Source organism: Psittacula echo (assembly GCF_963264785.1).
Source record: "Psittacula echo genome assembly, chromosome: 1".
In the NCBI taxonomy this organism is placed as follows: domain Eukaryota; kingdom Metazoa; phylum Chordata; class Aves; order Psittaciformes; family Psittacidae; genus Psittacula; species Psittacula echo.
The window spans coordinates 24774023-24784653 of NC_137735.1; positions in this window are offsets into that span (position 1 = coordinate 24774023).

Here is a 10631-nt window from a genome sequence, read left to right on the forward strand (position 1 = left end):
TTTCTGAGTTTTGTAGGTTTGTATTTGTCTGGTCAAGTGGCTTTACCTGTAAGTATTCCAAATCATGATGGAGGGGTTTTACTTGTTTGTGCTATGGTCAAATCTTCCTTTCTTTGACAATTAACACTTCTCCAGGTGTGTTAACAGTGATGTTGACGTTGTATTTGGAGCTTCGGTGCCAAATACTGATCTACTGGGAACCTGTAAGTCATCACAGCAACCCAGAAGGATCCTAAATAGCTCGTAAGTCTTACAGTAAATGTGAAATGGAAATCCTGGTTCATTGTTTCTCTTCTGAGGTTATGTCAGCTAAAAACCAGTCATTCATTTGAATTTAGCCGGTAAACCTAGTTTCCTGGCAGTGTAGGCTACATAAGGCAAAATTTAACCTCAAGTCACTTCCGAGCAAGTCAGAAAAGAAGGCATGTTATGTCTGAAGGCCTCTCTTTTATCCACTGCCTCCCTGCAAGCTCAGTGAATTTTCATTGTCATTCTCACAGCACTTCAAATATACATGCTTTGCTATCTTCAGTATCAGCATCAGGTTCACAACAGCATAAGCTTCTAAGCCGCAATAATCAGAGGTTCCGCATTAAATTAGCTTGTCTAGAGCTCCAATTAAAAGGCAACAAAATTAAGGTATTTCAGGTATCTTCAGGAGAGTGATGGCTGTCAGCAAATGTAAGATTGAATTTTGTCTTCAGTGTAAGTTGTTACCTTACCTAGAAGACGAACCAAACAAGAAAAATCTACACTGTTATGGGTTTCGGTTGGTGGTTTTTTTTTTTAATCACAAAGGCATTAATGGAAGCTGCAGAATGACTGAAAATCTTCACATTATTCCAATATTTTTTATATGAGATGGTTTTTGCTTTTGAGAATGGAAAGAGCCAAGTATTTTCAGTGGCACAGAAAGTAAATCTGAGTAACTTTGTGAGATATAAATTGTTTTAATTGTCAATGGTTGTTAGCCTATTCTCATGACAAAATAGCTTTTTTTTTTTAAATGAAGTGCTTAGTAATTGAAGGAGCTCTTTTAAGTCACTCCATGACAAAGAAGCACTTCTATGACAAAGTGCTCAGAATCAAATTTTCTGAAAGGGCTGGGAGGAGCTTCACCTTTTAAAAAAGTTTTGATAACTTGTGCAAATTTTTCTTAAAGATTAATTCCCACAGGAAAAAAATGCTTCTTACCCTGTTTGTATTTCTTCAGTCATGTTACTGATATTAAGACTGGTTATGGAAGGCTTTTATAATAGCTAAGTTGATACAAGTCTTATGAAATGCGAAATATGTTGACCTGCAATATTAGACTAAAATTTAAAATTGCTCAGAATTCCTGGAAGTCGAAACACTCATTACACCCTGGAGTGCTGTAGATGGAACTTGTAGGTAGTGGTGACTCTTTATAATCTATCTATCTACATTACTACAAACTGTTATCTGTGCTGCTAACTTAATATGCTGCTTCATGCTCCTTGTCGGTCCTGTCTTGCATCACCTTATAAAAAACCACACCACCTTTGTACTCAACAGTGGGTTATGTGGTTGGTTTTTTACCTTTTCAGGACTGTGTTGTCCTCTCTATAACCTTATGGTGTGTTACCTTTATTGTTGGTAACAAGGTAGTGTACCATCATGTCTTGGGAAAGGGGAGAGGCAGGGTGCAATTTGCTTTTTAAAATAAAATAACATGAAAAATAGAAAGGAGGGAGGAAGTAGTAATACTCATAATGACAAGAAAGTTTTGCTGAAACTGCATCCTGAAGAATGTAATGAATGTGAATGAAACCTCTGCTGCTGGCTGAGTAGAAGAGAGAAAGGTCTCAGTGAGAAGCATCCTGAGACACAATAAATAGAAATATTTGCATCCAATCTGCTAATTTAGATTCCTGAAAGAAAATGAGCATTATGAGGGAGAGCTTTACCTCAGAATTGGGATCTGCTTTAAAGTGCTGTATTTTACACAGTAACTATTTCTTTAATGTGTTGTCTTTAAGAGATAAGAGGCAGCAAAATGAACCTGAGGATACAGATCTCTAAGGAAGGAAGAAGTGTTTGGCAAGAAAAGCAATATGTTAGTCATGCTATAGTTAGAACAGCTGCTATCCAGCATGTAATTATGTTACTTTTTTGAAGGGGGAAACTTTGCTTCTATGTGCATAAACAATTTTTTCCCTTAAATACATTTCTGTCTACAAAATGGTTGGCAGCTGAGGCCCATAGGTGTTTAGCCGGACCAAACAGACTATGGGACAAAGCTACTCGAGCTAACTGTCTGCACAGACTCAAACATGACCTGAATGGCATGTTTAATCATTTCAACCAAGAACTGAGAGTAGTGCATTCAGTAACTGTTCTTGCAGACAGTTTATCTGGTATGTGACTGAGCGCACATACTGCTGCTCCATGAAAAGAAAGGTGTGAACAGATGTCTATGCCTGCATGGCGTGCTTGTTCACACTGATGATGAGTCAGTATGTATTGACTATATATGGGATTTATTCTTCCAGTTTACTTCATTCTCACTAATATTTCAATTTATAACAGATTATTGCTTTAAGGCAATGAATACAAAAGCATTATCTCATCATATTGACACTGAACTGCTTGAGAACTCTTTAATGGTGCTTTTGTCAGGAAGACTTTGTTCCAGCAAATATTTACGTCTATAGAGGAAATTGTACAGTTTTCTCTACAGTAAGATTGTATTGCAATACACCAGCAGTATGTACAATAAAATAATAGTAAAATGCTGTAATAAATAACAAGTTTCAGAATGTAGTGTTAAAACTATATCATTCAGTATGGTCGTTTCATCAGCTGGCACCTACAGAAACTGTTCTCCCTCTTAGTCATGAGTGCACAATACCTATAGTTCATTCACCGAAGAGGGTTTCAATAGGAGTTGTAGCCTGGCTACATGTCACTAGATTTAGGCTTTTCCATGTCAACAGTGTGAACATGCTGTACAGCCACCGAACCATCCTCACCCCTTTGTTGACTACCAAAGTGGCAATAAATGCTTCCTCAGGTAGAGCTGTCTTGGGTTCTCTGAGGCTTGTTTGTAGACAAATGGAAGCTTCAGATTTGTGCCCATAAATGTAAACTATATATTACTTAACTTGTTTTTATGTTACTTAATACTGTGATTCTGTCTCTTCCCTACTAACAGCCTTTTCACTTTAATAAAACTCCCTTTTTTCAGCATGATACATCTGCTGAATGGAAAGTTATTGCTGCTTCAGACCCAGATAGATATTCTGAGGATAAATATGATTTTAACACAACTAGGAATGGAAAGATAGTCCTTCAGAACTGAAAATAGAGCTGTACAAACAGAGCTCGTACAGAAGGGTTTCTGCAGTGCTGGTTTTGTACCACGTCATATATTCCTATGAAGTTTCAAACAAACTTCAGGCTTCCTAAGAATTTGACTCAGGCCTCTTCTTTTCCAGTTATCCATCTTTATCTGCAAGTACAGATTTTTGTATGGAGCCCTTCCCTTCCTCAAGAGTAAAGCTTTTGTAAACTTTTTTTTTTTTGCTAGTTTTGTTTTAAGGTTTGGTTACCATATGATTCAAAGCACTACACTATGAGCTATCAATTCCTATTATAGACCTAATTATATTGTGGTCATACATCCGTGGACAAGGCAGAAATGTCTCTTATTGGTATTGGGTAATTATGCTGGAGGGGGAAATACTGTGAATCAGTTACAGCATATTTGCAAAGAGTTAATTACTGATTGTGATGTTATGAAGCTGCTGTTGTTATATAAGAAACTACAGTTTAAATCAAACATGTTCAAACCTTTCCAGTGCATTTCCATTCTAGGACATGGCGTAGAATTGCAAGACATTATCTACTACTTCTTTTGATCATGTAATCACGGCAGTCTTGCTGTGAAAAACAAGCATCCTATGACCAGCCTATTGCCTACAAAATATGAACAAGCAGGAAGTAGCTTTGAGTCTGAGTATCTGGCAAGTAAACCAAGAATAAAAATGAGCATAATTATGCTAATTATAAAGCCAATCTCCAAACAATTTCTCAAGCAATGCAGGCATCGAGCCAAATACCTAGTGAGATATTTGCATTTACCAAGCAAGCACATGACACCAGAAAATTCTATTAATACAGGAATGGTTACAGACACAAATTGTTCTCAGAGATGGTGACATTAATTCCTTTCAACAATTAGGTCATGGAAAGAAGAAAGCAAAACAATACCCTTAGGCCCATAGTGACATTTCAAAGTCTTTATTAAAGCATATTACTATGATAATTTACTAAAGTTTTCTACAGATAGATTAACAGTAGGATTTCAGACAGTAAACTTTAGTTGAATACAGCTTCAACTTCAAAGTTTTATGCAAAATGAGATATGGGAAATATGGTCGTTTTCCAAATGTGTGGTGCTCCTGTTATGTTCTCATTATTTCTTTCATTCCTTGGTAATGGAACATCATGGAAACAGTGTGAGGGAACAGTGCAGATATTTTTTACTCACTGGCAATTATTTTCTATTGCACAATTCTAAAGACAAGCAGAGGAAACTCCTGTCCTCAAGTTACAGGAAGACTAGCACTAAATTATCAAACAATTACTATCTGGAAGAAACATGGGGATTTTTTACAAGGCAGGACAATAGGAATACAGTTCTATCTCAACTATTTACAGCATTAGATAATCTCAGTAATTATTTCTGCTATGACCGAGAGAGGGCATCCTTTTCCTATTAAATCGTGACACGAATACTGAAATAATGAAAGCTTGTCAAGAACCTAGTGCAGATTTCTTACTATTCCTACATTTTAACTAAAACTTTTTGAGGCTTAAAAATGTAACTATTTAAAAAACAGATGTACTTCAATCTCCCAAGTTGTTTGAGGCCATTTTAAGGCCTGCTATACAAACTTCTCAGTATAGCCTTTAATGTAGTGCTTGTATGGTTTCAGTAGGATTTGCCTTATCTCCTCTACCAAGAGTAAATAAACTGCATTAGTAAGAGTCTACTTCTTTTAAATCAGATCCTTAATTGCAGATTTTTTTATTCATTTAGGAAAAGCAAGGTAGGGCATTTATTGTTATCTTTAGCTTCTTCTTAGAGCAGCTTTGTAGCACAAATATGAATCTACTACCTGTCCATATTTTAGATACTATTTCCTCCATCAGTGGGACATTGGATAAATCTTTTGCATATAAGATCAGTTTTGCTAGCACTAAAACGAATATTTAACTTGGTGTGTGAAGTGTGGGGTGTAGCTGTATATTAGAAAAGCCTACTGTGATGGTGTTTTTTAAAGCAACCGCCTTTCTGCTTGGATACTGCCATCGTGCCTCTCAGTCATGCATTTACAAGCCTGAGCATTCAATGGGAACTGCTGCAGGTTCAGCACTTTTGAGAAACAGCTTACTTAGAAGTCTAATGTTGGATTTAGAAGCTTAACATTTTGGGGAAACTTGTCTATAATCCCCATAACTTATTGTTGTTGAGGCAAATATCTATCCAGTATATTGATGCTGCAACCTCTTCAGATTTTTTTTACTTCTACTCTGAATAACTAATTTTGGTAAAGGAAACCTTTTTGTAACTTAGGGCAAGAGAATTGTCAGAGTCACTCTCAACCCCATTTCTATAACAGACAAAACTGTGTTGTCTTAATGAAGTTGTAGTCTTAGTAAGTCTACCTAGGTATCCAGAAATCTACCTAATGGGGGAAGAAAGTGTAATTACAACAGAACTTAAGAACATATATAAAAATAGTTTACTTTACTCACTACTTTCATAAAGGAATTGGCCCAAAATAATCTGTGCATATTACTCTTTAATTCTGTGAAACCAAAACATTAAATACTTCATTTTTGTCACAGTGTAATTTTTGAATCACTTGCATAAGGGTGAGTTCAAGATCATGTATTTATTAGTTAAGCTCATTTTATTTTTCACTGAATTGCATTTTGGGGCTTTAAAAGTGAAGCAACATCTAAGAGAAGGGCAGCAATCCAAAATACACTTGAACTGGCATTAACTCTAACTTTGTTCTGTCTGTTGAACAAATGCAAGTAAATTCATCCTTGAACCTGGAAACTGGGTGCTCTCTAAAACAAGACAGAAGAAGCACATTTTAGTTGTTCAGCTGCCACAGGATCTGGGAACTGACAGGGGTCAGGAGTTTATGCTAAACAGTGGAAATTGGAAAAGACTTAGTTGTGAACAAGAGGCTTACAATAAACAATGGAGAAAATTTTCCAAGAGGAAATGTAAAATAACATGACACATTCTTGCGTTAGCTGGTAGATGACAGAAGTGGAGAACAAATACTAAAATTCAAGCCAGGAATACAATATCCACTACATCCTTCCTTCTCTTCCCCTGCTTCCCCATCCCCTTTCATCGGGTTACAAGAACAGTGCTTTATTTAAGGCAACATCCTCTTCTGAGGGCTATATGTGCTTTTTGAACTGTGCAATGTGCACCACTGTTTGCCAGTCAATCTGTGCTATGCAATCAAAACTTCCTTCTCTCCTGCCTCCCACTGGAATTTCAAGCTACTGATGCAAGTGGAAACTAGTAATATCCCTTGAAATTTTCAGACTGCATTGTATGTGTATGCGTACTTAAAGTGTATGCACTTTAAGTTTGGAGAACCAAGGGCTAGCTTTAACTTGGTAGCAGCAATATCCTATAATCATTAATCCTTTTCTTTGTGTCTGTAGGTACCACAAGTATTAATTGCTATGTCACAATTGGCAGTAAGTGGAGAATGATTATGCACTGAAGGCGTACTGAAATGGGAGAACTGGACGGAAGACTTTAAATGTAATACCTGCATATATAACAGGAAAACATTACTGACTGTAATATTCACTTTCTGTTAGAATTTCACAGATTTTCTGTGTAGCTGTACCACAGTAATGCAGAAGTCAGCAATGTCCTCCTTGCCAGAATATACATCTCACCCATCATAGAATCACAGGCTAACTGAGGTTGGAGGAGACCTCTGGAGTATGCTATAGTATGCCACATGGAAAGGTTCCTTAGGAAGTGTCTTTTTACGATGCCTATGAAATTTCAAGATAACATAGTTAAGGCCAAGTAGTCTGTCACTTAAACAGCTTCCGATTTTTGTTAGCTCTTTGGCAGAATTCATCAGCTTACACTAGCTTCCTGAATAAATATGCCTTTTATTCTGCCACACAGCAAGCTCATCCATTACCTGAAGAACCACACGTAATATTTAATTATTTGTGCTGAACCTATGTGACACATTGAAAATGCAAGACATTGGTGGTACTTCTAACTTGCCAATGCTATCTGTATTTCAGGTGCTAATTGAAACACTGAACCTGACAAATTGGTATGTGGGCACTGACAAAAAGGGGGAAAATATGTCTACATCAAACCATTAACAGACTGTCTCATCTCTTGCCTTTGCAGTGCCCTTATTCCTCTGGCATGCATAGGAATGCAAAGCCTTGCTCACACCTTGTTGAGCACCACCAGAAGAAGACAAAACAACTATCTGCCAGTATCTCATACTTGTTTCTCTTTTCTTCCTTCTGTTTTCTGTCTTTGATTTTCTTCCAGTGATGAATGACACCCTTCAGTGTGAAAGCTGAGACAAAGAAGTACCTTACAAAGTGCAACGCATAGCCTTCCTTGGCAGTTTACAGCCAAGTGACAACCAGAAACCTATATGATATATGAAACAGATATATGAAAACTCTTTCATATAAATATAGATAGATAGATGATATAGATAGATAGATAGATAGATAGATAGATAGCAATACAGATATATTAAACCTCTCATCAGCCAGAAAAGTAGCATCAAATATATAACATTAAAATGCTACGATTACTGACAATTACAGAAATCACATGCTGCTTGGACTTGGGAATGATTTGTTTTTCTTTAGACTGAGTTGAAATTTAAACTTTAAATCTCTTTCAGGATTTCTCTTTTGTTGTAGTTATACTGCACCTAAAGAGCAATCTGTAGTAGTAACATTTGCTGCACCAGCAGAAGACCCATGGGTTTAAAAATCCTCCAGAGGATTGCAAACTGATTCCTAGTCTTCTGACTAGTCACCCTGAGGCACTCAAGAGAAAGAAATGTTCCATGGACTTGCTCCTGTCTGCCACCACTCCTTCAGTTGAGTCAATGGTGGTAATTTGGCAGGGTGCTTTGCAAAGCCAGCGTCTTAGTGGCTTATATTGTTATTCACTTACACAAATGCTAGGCTTTTTTTCTGTGGTCACTTCTGTCCAGCATTTGAGAAGCATGGCAGAAGTTCATTGACATGTCCCCAAGGGCAGCCCCTTCCTCATTTGCCTTGTCCTTTAAACATGGGGCAAAAGGGATACTCAAGTTGTTCCCATTGAATCACTGTTCGAAAGAGCCTGGATAGCTATATCCCTTGTGGGAGTTTGATTCAGGACTTGGCAGCACTGACGGGTTACTCTCCTGACTCCAGAGTGTCTGCTCCTCCTCTGGTACTGCACCTTCCCGGTGACCTCACCCAGGGGTTTTCCCCCTGACTTGGCCTGTCCTGCAGAGTCGAGCAGGAAGATCCAAGTCACTCCCATAGCTCTCTGCATTTATGCACTCCTGGTCTAGCTCAGCTTCAGACATATGCTAACAAAGATCGGGGACAGTGAGCACCTTGCCCATGAAGCTCCAGAGCAATTAGACTGCTGTTTCCCTTAGTACTTTGTGAGGTTGATGCCAGATATCTTGTATGCAAGAGAGAGAGTTCGGTGTTCTCTGGATTGTACTTCTGCCAGAAAAATCGTAAGAAGTCAAAATGGTCAAAGGGGCATCCTCAGGGGACTGCAGCCAAAACCTGAGCTAAGTTATTGAACTGTTTAAAGAGCAACAGCTTGGCAGCTCACACTTCTCTCAAAGTCACTATGCTATAAGCCAGAGCAATTATTCAATCAATGCAGCTTTGGCTGTTCCTTAGCCCTGACAGGAGGAACACAATCAGCTTCCTGGAGTGAAACTCAGTTACTTTTTTATTTTCTTACTTTTCCCAGTTTTGCAGCTGACAGCAGATCTATGTCGAGGCAGGGAGATGCAGAGCCAGAGGTGCTGCTGCTGAAGAGTCAGTACCCTTCTGCACTAGAGGGGAGAAGGCAAATTATCCCAAAAGTGGCCAAACAACATAATTCTGTGTCTGATTTCTTCCTCTTCAGTTCCACTGATATTTCATCTTAAAGCTTTTCCAGAGGGATACCTTAACAGTTATTTTTAGTCATCAGTAGTGCAGGAGGAGATACATGAGCAATTATCTTTGCAAGCGATGTGTAGCATTTCTCCTTTACATGCATTCTGGTAACACACTAATGAACTTCTGAAGGTTTTCAAATACCCTACAAGTCATTATTTCTATGAAAATTTACCCAATTAGTACTCATTATTCTACTCAGTCATACATGCCAATAATAGATGGTTTAGTGTATAAATGAAAACACATAGAAATAATGTGTTTCATCTGATAACAGTGAGCAGTTCTGACTTGAAAGGGTGCAGTATATAGAATGTTTGTTGACAAACAAAAAGCATTCTTCAACATGAATAACATATTCACAATACTGAACAAGCTCTTATTAGGAATGGGGTTTTTAGCCCCCAAAAGTGGGAATGGAGTCAGCCAACTTTTCACAGCACCAACTAGGAATCATCCAGGACTTGTCCTGGTATTCCGTCTGCAGGGACTGGCACGTGAGGCCAGGCTGCTGCCACTCAGGATTAGCAGAAGTAGAGTGCTCTGACTGTGCCTTCCACAAAGAACTTCCTATAGTTGGATGGTTGGCAACTGAAGGAGAAACAGAGCTCACATCATGTTCTAAAGTTTGAGACTAAACACTAAAAAAATCCCTGCTACAGGTCTATTCACTGATACATGCCCCCTTTCACACTGCTTGCTTGTGCAGAATTCCGGCTTGTTCTGGGACATACAGAACAGAGCAACTGAGAAGGAAAGCTGGAAACTGAATTTTTCCAGGCTGTTTCCCTCTTTGCCTCCAGGTGAATGCAGTTTGTTCATATTTTTGTCATGGGAAGGATTGGCTACACTGTTGTTAGCATGTCAAACAAACAGACACGGCTGAAACCTTTTCTTGGGTCTTGTCTTTTCCATACTATCACACTACAGGCAGTAAAGAGTAAATAAAGATGCCACATGCGCATCTGACACTTAAAAGATTAAGTAGGTGACTATGTCTGTGTTTTGCTTACAGTCTTTATCCCAAATTGGGGTTCTTCTGAGGTCATCCCTGATTTACATTGACCTTAGAAAGGAATCCAAGGAGCCTTAGCCATGAAAAGTTACTTTCAAACTACAACAGCGTTAGCTCTGTCCTGTCACTCATGTCGAGCAGGAGGCAGCAGCTTGATACGTGCTGACAAGCGGTGCTGTTCATCCCGCTTCTGCCGTTATTCGGCTCCCCGACCGTTGCCACGGCAGGCGGCGCGGCTCGGCCCCGACTCTGCCCCTGACCCCGACCCCCACCCCAACCCCGATCAGGCCGGGGCAGGCGGGCGGGGCGGAGGTGGCACGGCCCGGCACGGCCCCGGCGGGCGGAGCGGAGCGGTCGCGCTCCGGAAGAAGGAAGGAGC